We start from the raw sequence: 9,764 nt of genomic DNA on the forward strand, positions 1-9,764 counted from the left end.
AGATGATACCACAAATGACAGGCAATAGTTGTTTGGTTTGGAAGATATCGAGACAAATGCGATACTAAAAAAAATGAAAGCAATAAAGGTATTGCAATGTGACGTTCCCCATTTTATTCCCACTTATTCCATCATGCTATTCTGCCAATGTGAAGTCTGTGTGTCAAAGCTTCAGCTGCAAAATTGTAATGCTGCTATGGAAATGTATTAATCAACCATTTTAGATCACTGAAGTGATAACTGAAAATTTTTATTATTTGAAAGTCGGCATGTAACAACAGCATGTAACTCAACAATAGCGTTCTTTGACAAATCTGTCATGTAGTTGCTTTTCCATAGATTTGCATAGCAATACAAGACAAGAAGCGCCAAATAGTTCTTGCACAGGACAATTAAATTTTGTGATAATAGCACAGATCATGGATCAAAAACATGATGGATCAAAAGTTTCCCTCTAAAAATCATACCAAGCGTCTGCCAGGGTGACCACAGATTGTGAATAAAATATCATCAAACAATGTAATATCATTAAAAATGAAAAAAAAGAAATAATAATAAATAGCAAGATGCACACAGGCTAAAACGCTAACGCTTCTCAATTTAATCTGAATTTGCTGCTCATGCGATTGTTAATTGCAAATAATTGCATATGCCCCGCACGATTCGCATGAGAGACCAACAAATGAGATTTTTTTGGTAATATTCATTTATTCTATTTTAAATCATCTCTGTATAATAAAACCAAAGCTACTACAGATCACTCTCTCAATGGCTGTGCAAGGCAGTAGAAGCAGGAAGTGATGTCATCACATGTGATATGTGTGCATGCACTTGTAGGGCAGAGCACACACACATAGACATACACCTTTACAAACGTGCAGATTTGTGGAGTAAGCATACCTTTTTTTGCTCTGAGAGTGTTGGTGGGGTTAATGTTAGAAAATAAAATCTTGTTTTGCTGGTTTCAACTTTTGCTTTTGTTCTTCACTTGATTTGCACCATACCAGTTCATTGGCAGCTTTGCTATTTTTTTTTTATTGATAACACAATGTATATCCTCTTTATAAAATGTAGTTACTGCTATGGTATGCTTGTATAAGCATATAAAGAACACTATCCATTTGTTCATTTGTTTTTCAGTTTCATTTTAATCACTCTGTCTGAGGTATTAAGACACTCATCCCTGTAGAGGGACATTTGCTAATAATTCACTGTGAACTTGATTTTGAATGGCTTTTCAGCATTATTTTATTGAACTGGTTTTAGCTAGAAGAAAATGCACAAGTTCATAGGGTTTGGGGGAAAAAAACTGAGAAGAATTTCACTGTTTGCTAGATTCTGTGCTTTAAATGCTTGAAAGTCACCTAGTCATTTACTTCGATCCAAGATGGCTGCTCGGCCCTAGAGCTGACGTGGACTTTCACTCACTGTGTAAACTCACAAACTATACCTACTGGGTTGTTTTTAGTCAATGGATACATTGTCACTGCTCTTGCCATATGCACTTCCAAAAAGATTTGCAACTGTATTTCAATCGATGCCAAGTACTAACAGCCAAACTGTCACCCAATAAAAAGTATGTGTATTTCAAAAAAATGTCTGTTGTGTTCCTTGCATATGAAATGTTATGGGAGTGACCTTGTACTAAAGCATTCTTCTCTTTTAAATCCAGTGGAGGCTAATTCATCATTGAAATGCTTACTTAGGAGATTAAAATGTCAAATATTATGTCATGAACATTGCATTTACATTTTGTTTATAGTTAAAAATAAAACCAGACACTATATAAAGGCAGAGATTGGCACATTTGTGAATGGAGGAAATTACTCTGGTGGTTGCAGGAATGGGAGTCATGTTTACAAAATGCCTGTTTAACAGTGTTTCCACCTTGTTTAAAAACATTTTTTTTTTAAAGCATTAATACACAGTTGTAAGTATTTTATGAGGCGGTGATTTCGTATGAATTTGTTTGATGTGATTCATACAGAAACTATGGGCTGTCAAATCGATTAATCGCATCCAAAATAAAAGTAAAATAAATGTGTGTGTACTGTGTATATTTAAATGTATGTATAAATACACGTATATATTTAAGAAATGTCTCATATTTTTATATATAATATAAATCATTTAAATATGAACATATATATATATATACAGTATATTGTTGTGGATGTGATTAATCGCGATTAATCGATTTGACAGCCCTATCAGAAACATGATTTCTAGGAAAAAAGTAAGCATAAAGGTCCACAACTGAATCTAACCATCAGTGTGGGGTGTGAGGTGATTGTACAAAAATGTACGAATGAGACCAATTCAAACAAATTCGCCAAAATGTAAAATACAGTATTGCCATGAGAGTGTTGGTAATTAAAGCTTGCACAGCACAATTTATAAATTTGTAAAAAAATATATATATATTTTTATTTTTTTAAATAAAAAAGCTAATTTTGACAAATAGTTTTGTAGATTTCTCCATATAGGAATATAGGTTGTACTGTACTTCGCCGGTGTGCTTTATTATAATGGCTGTCCAGTGAGCAATAAAATTAATTTTAATGATCCTTAATTTTATATTTTAAAAAATGGTTTAGTGAGTAATCAGGGTGCTGCTTGTTTGAATTATTTTACACACTCTATAATCAAAAGTTCATTTCTTTCTGGATACTATAGTTACCTCATAAATGTGGTGTTCCTGTTATTACACTTTTTTTTTTACATCCTCCGTTCAAGCACTTCCTATATAAGGTCAAAAGAAAAACATCCATATAAATGCGGATTTAAACGGACCTCCTGCACATCAACAGGTGATTTTAGTCAGAGACCTTGACTTCACAATAGATTTCTTTCAGACGAATTCATGGCAGTATTACTTCAGTTATGTACATCCATCTAAAATAGTCCTTTAATTGCAATGCCATATTTGCTATCTGTAAATTCTACCATTCTACGCACAAATAAAAGCAATATTCTCACAGACTTTGATTTAGTTAATTGACACATCAACTTAAAGTACATAATGGCATTTTAAGAGTTTAGAAGCCGTTTTTCATTTTCTATGGAGCCGTCAAGAGTATATGCTTTTGTTTAGAAGGAAAAGGGTCCTTCATTTTTTTGGTTTGTTTTCACAGACTACATTTTAGGTCCTTCAGCAATGAGCTATAATGTATGAGACATTGAACTGTAATCTGTTCTATTCAATTAGGTTTTTATGCTCAGAAGTGGCCACTTAACTCCTGTGTCCTGCGAAGAATGACTGATTCAGTTCAAAAGAGAAATGCCACTGTTTTCTTGTTCTGGCTAGAACATATAATTGCTGGATTATTTGAAATCAAGGACATTTTGGTCCTCTATAGACTGGCTTGACTGAAATTTGAGCGTACAGTTTATGAACAATTAAAACTCTTAAAAGATCTCAGGGCCTTAAAAAATACTTGAGCCTGATGTTATATGACATTGCCCGGCTTTGTGACTATAAGATGTCGATGCAAGAATCCAAAAAGATAGTAATTAACGGGATACATTTAGGAAGAAACGCCATAGTTGTCTATAGAATGATCATGATCTTTAGAAATGAGAAGAGGGAAAGAAAAGCTTCTTTTCATAGATCTTATGTCACACTTATTGTACAATTTTTGTGGTTAAACAAAATATTAAATGGCAGCAAAATCGATATATCGGACATCACAGTCTTGCCTACTTAAAAAGTCTCCTGTGGCATACTCTGACCTAAACAAACACCGAAAACTACTAGGCCTATACTGATGTGAAAGCACTCCTATTCAGAACACCTCAAACCAAATACAGTCTGTATTTATGAACTAAACTGGCCTACCTTTAGGTATTTTCTAAAAGTAATTTTAGAGGCGGTTCCTGGCATTAGAGAAATAAAATCTGTTAATGTCAGAAGCCAAGCTACATTTTAGTGCTGAAAAAATATATATATAATTTTTAAAGAGTCAACACTGCCCCCTGGTGTCTGTTATATGCGTAGATGTTTGAATCAGTATCGCGTTGACTTCCAAGAAATTTTAAAATGATTTAAAAAATGCTAAAATAGATATAAAAAACAATAATAATGTAACATAAATTATGTATTAATATAAGTGAGTTTACAATATATTTGTCATTTTTTATATTTTAAAATGCTTGCCTATAGATTTAACTGACATTTCAAAAGTAAACTGAACAAAAGATCCGAGTGTGTGAGGTAGTTTAATATCATTCACTGTCCATTTGTGGGTCATTCTTCCAGGGCTGAGAGTACTTTACTCGCCACTAAAAACATCATCCTCACTAGTCCCCGCCCATACGCCCGGCAGGTAAGTATTAATAAAAGGATTTTATTATGAAAGCCCAGCAATTATAGATAGACTCAAGCACCCTCGTCCGGGATCCCACCCCATCTGAATATGAGTCTAAACGCAAAGCACTTCTGATTCAATTTGTACAAGCGGCAGGGGTGTATGTGTTATTTTAACAGAGGAGACAGTGGAGGACCACTCAACTTCAAACAGGACAGGGTCTCTCTGTGTGTGTGTGTGTGTGTGTGTGTGTGTGTGTGTGTGTCAGAGATTTAGGAAGCTTATCAAAGAGGTGAGCTCATCAGCAGGGCGCATCAGTCAGAACTTGGCTGGTTGCTAGGGTGATAGTGAGAGGGTATCTTCAGAGGTAACGCCCACACACGGCTCTGTCGCCAACAGAATCATGATCTACAGAAGTGGCCGCTTGACACATTTTCTGCATTGTGAAGCACATGTTCCTCGCCCCTCTAACAGGTAATCCTGTAATTATTTTATTGTCTGATTATTTGTTTATTTAACAGAAACCCCCACAACTAAGCGATACAAGGGCCTTGAAAACTGAGAAGAGGGCTGAAATGATTCAACTGTGGGCATATCAGAAGTCAAGCTAAAATGTACTATACTGTGTCCAGTGGTGAGAGCAGAGCTGGATGTCATGTTCATTATATCATATCATTGATCAAAAATGACAGTAGAGACGTTCACATGATTAACATTAAAAACATTTATATTTCAAATAAATGCTATTCTCAAAATATTAAACAGGACAACTGTTTTCAACACTGATGTTAATAATAAGAAACGTTTTTTTGAGCACCAAATCAGCATATTGATTTTTGAACGATCATGTGACACTGAAGACTGGAGAAATGGCTGCTGAAAATTCTGCTTTGCCATCACAGGAATAAATTATATTTTAAAATATATTAAAATAGAAAACATTTTTTAAAATTGTAATAATATTTCACCATATTACTGCTCTTACTGTATGTTTGATCAAATAATTGCAGCTTCAGTGAGCATAAGAGACTTTCAAAAACATTAAACACAAACTTACCAACCCTGAACTATACATGAACAGTATGTATGTATAGGCCTACATACAGTGGCCATAATAAATATTTGGATATTTGAAATTAATTATTTTCAGTGCACTATATAACAAAATATCAAACCAAGTGGCATTTGCAAACATGTTTTTCTCTGAACTACAATAACTTCCGGGCAGTAACTTCAAAGCCATCACCTTTGTTTTAGTGAATATATCACTAATGTTTTAGTCATTTTAGTGTATATAACATGTATCACTCCATCACATTATCATTAGAAAGTGTCCAATTTTTTGTCCACTTCTTTCTCATTTTAGACAGTTTATATAGTTTTAATGCAATAATGCAGTAAGCTTTAATAATATAATATAATATAATATAATATAATTTAAAATGTTTAGGTGACATATCAAAATTTGGTTGTTTTGACAGTTTATCTATTGTTTTAAAATTCTTAAAACTTTTTTTGTAAAATGTTCTGCTTGAAAAGCACACCTGTCTTTGTTTAAAATTAATGCTGCTTATTCCTTGGTTTGATATTTTAGATGATGCAATGATATTCTTTTTTTTATTTTCCAAGTGTGGCTAAAGTGTAAATTTTAGCCTTCCACTATACAGCTCTTAAGCACAGACCATTACGTTTGATTAAGAATATACTGAAACTGTGGCAGAGCCTGGGCAAATCGGACTGAAGCTTGTTTTCAAACTTTCCAATCTGCTATTCATCATGGGAGCATGCTGTCATCCGGATATTCCTTCTGATAAGCTACTGTAATTACTGGAATCAGAGATCTATGTTATCATTTGCTTTGTGCACAATGAAGAAATAAGAAAAGATGAAGAGAAAGAGTGACAGAGAGAGATGAGTGCGTATTTGAGGGCATTCAACCCCTCCTCTTCACTTGCCACGGTTTAATTCAGATTCTAACACCATAATGCAGTTTTACTCAGAGCTGAAGCCTGCAGATTGTTCTGATGGGTATTGTGAGTTTTGATGGCTTAAATGAGTAAAAAGTCAGTGTGAATGCAAATGTACTTTGTTAGTGTCACCATGAAAATGGCAGCATGCCTTTTTAATGCCTTATTTTTACAGCTCTGATTATAGGTTGGGTATTCAAACAAGTGAATGAGAAAACAATGAGCAGGCAATCAGGACTTCATAAAGCAGAGAGCAGCATGGGACAGATTAATGAGAGGGCGTCACACACATACGCACTCAAGCAGCCTTTAGAAATGACACTCATGCGTATGACATATTAAAAGAGGGCTTGCACTTTGAGCAGAGATGTGAAAAGGATCAGAGGACCGTTAACGTGTAATTTAGAGCCCAATCTGACTGCTGTTTGCACAAAAGCAACAGAAATTCTGTCATCGTCAATATGGAGAGACGTTTCACGAGTCATGTCGACCCTACAGAGGAGGAGAGGCTTCGACGGACGTGGATGGCTCATACACACACATGTCACACACAGTAGCATTCAGATGAACAACAGTAACTGCTTTTAATTTGGGTGTTAAAAACAGTCTCAATGAGAAGAATGGCTTCAGGAGAGAAAAGCACTAGAGCTAATGGATGGGAGACATACGTGGCTTGTCTGTAGACTGAGTGTTATATGACCCTATAAATCATAAAATCATTCAGCATGTAGGCCATTCATTCAGACACTTTTTTAACTATTGGTTCCCACAGGGTTTGTAAAATTACAAACAAAATAGTTTTTTATTTTCTTTTTTTAGTATGAATATGTTCACCATATCATATTGTACTCAATCAGAAAAAAAAGGTACAAAGCTGTTACCCTAAAGCTAAAAATGACATCTTTGTACCTTTTTTTGCCCTAAAGGGCACATACGACCACTTTAAAAGTACATATTACTACAAAAGAAGTGTAATTGTTGGTACCTTTTGAAAGAGTATTGCCCCAGTGACAGTTCTGTACCTTTTTTATTTATCTTATTATTGTTTATCATATGACAGTCTTTATTGACATTTTAAATGTGGGATATTAAACCAAATCAAGGCAGGCAGGTAAGCTACTGGTAAATATGTGAAAAGACACAGAAGATGTCTTGTGTGAAAGTATTGTGTCATTAAACGACACACTATCAGTGTGTAAATTTGTGAAAGTGGTTGGGTGAAATTATTGCTCTGCTTCACAGTGGATCTGTAGACAGAAGTGATGGTATACTGCCACCTTTCGGACAAAACAACTCAAAACATACAACGTCAGCCAAGTAAGAAGTGACATTGTTCTGAAAATCGTATCTACTAGTAGTAGTTTAAAGCAGCACTATGTATCGCAAGCCTTGCCATACACTATGTCATTTTTGGCGCTCTAGCGGTTTATAAACAGAACTGCACACATCCCGCGGAAGAACATTCCAACCGGAGCTACTTCTCTAAGTTTATGTCTATGGCGATTCACGCAGGTATGTGTTACTCCGCAGCGGTGACGACCCGACCAGGCTACAATAGTCCAAATATAAGTACTTATTATAAGTGTACCGTAGTGATTTGGAATAAGACAAAAACGCGGTTTGGAAGATGAATTCATGATGTACTCGCTCATAATATACATTTTGCAAATTTTGAACACAGAAAAAGTTACATAGTGCTGCTTTAAAGTCGGTATGAAACGGAAGTTGCGGTTGTCTTTTCTTCTCTACTGTGACGTATATCCGAGTGAAACGTCATCTGAAATGAGAGGGCGGGACTTGATTTCGTCCTTCGGGAATTGATTGGATCGTTGGAAGTTGGGGCGTTGCTAACAAAATGGAGTCAGATCTGAATGCTAGTTTGCAGTTAGTGGTGGGGGATTTCTCTCCACTGGATTCACAGCCGACACCCAAGCATGAATAAATGTTTTATTTATTAAGGATAACGACGACGATCAACGGCACAAAACATGCCTAAACAGCGTGAGAGAGAGAGAGAGACTGCCTGAATGACTGAGCGTGTCCTCCATCAGGTTGTCATATTCATGAAAAAAATTAGTTTGCGATGAAAATTTGTATTGCTAAGAGTAATGTTGTCGTAATATCCTAATATCTTTTCAATGTTTAAGGGTAACGTACTCCCTCATGACTGGTGTCAGTGCTATAAAGTGAAGCATCAGCTTCAGACAAACCCGTCTTTTATCCCAGCTTTTACCCCTTACATCACTAGCTCCGCCCTTGCGCCATAGCTCATGACCGGAAGAGAAGATGAGTCGTTTTGAGGGGGAGGGGAGGTTAATGTTTTTGATTAAAGATTATGAGGGCACATTAATTTAAAAAGAAATAAAGTGCACCGATAAATTATTTATAATAAACACTACAGTATTCCATTAAAAAAATAAGAATTTTTAATTTTGATTTCATGGGGACTTTAATCTGATACAACATGTAGAATATTTTCCCTGTTATTTAGTTTTTTAAATAAATTTATTTTTTTTTAATAATAAATACATTAAATAATGTTAGAGGGGGATCAAATGCCCATCTACATCTAAATAAAATATCTCTAATAACATATTTTCATTTACATAGACTTAAACAAAAATATAAAAAATACGGCTGTCATTTTATTTTATAGAAAAATCTAAAAATTCTATTTTAGCATAGGCCTATCTAATTTAATAATCTTCGTATACATCATCATTAATTCGAAAAATGCGTCACCCACTTGACACATTTTGCCACTATTTTTATGGCAGTGTGGAAAGCACGCTCCTTCCGCTGCATTAATTGTTGGGTTATGGTCACGTGAGAGGAAACTCACTGGAAAAATTTGCTAGTCCACGCATCCTGTCAAAACATCTACAATGTAATCCCATCAGAATGAACAGGTTGGGTTTTATTATTAATATAATACAGAATTCACGACTACAACTTCATATGACTGGACTCGAATACTTATACGAATGTTTTTATGCATTATTAATTTGTTTGATGATCGTGCGGTCACGTTGAAGCTGTTGAGGGTGTTCTTCTCTAATATGTGCATTTATATTTTAAACTTTTAAAATACATTTTCTTGAATCCCTTAGTTTGACATGTACAGTATGTGTTTGTTTATTTTGATATGGGCAAGGGTTCGATGGTTTTGCTCGATTGTTAAACTATCATAGACCATGCATGTTAGATATTTAGCGCATGCACTAAATTACACCGAAATACGAGGAAATCTAAGACTTATTTGTTAAAAACGTGGCAAGGCCACCTATTGTCTATAATTACACTGAAGCTGACATGTTTTCAGTGGCCAAGTATAGCAGGATGAGCAGGTTTGGTCTGTACGGAAGTAAGTCTCTGTAGGACAAATGCGATGTTGCCAGATCTCTTTAAATAAATTGCTCTATTTTCTTGAGATGGTCCTCACTGCAGAACACAAGATCCAGGGGGCGTGGTTGGATCCACATCTAGGGGG

This window comes from Sinocyclocheilus anshuiensis, unplaced genomic scaffold (assembly GCF_001515605.1).
Source record: "Sinocyclocheilus anshuiensis isolate Anshui unplaced genomic scaffold, SAMN03320099.WGS_v1.1 scaffold1719, whole genome shotgun sequence".
Lineage (NCBI taxonomy): Eukaryota > Metazoa > Chordata > Actinopteri > Cypriniformes > Cyprinidae > Sinocyclocheilus > Sinocyclocheilus anshuiensis.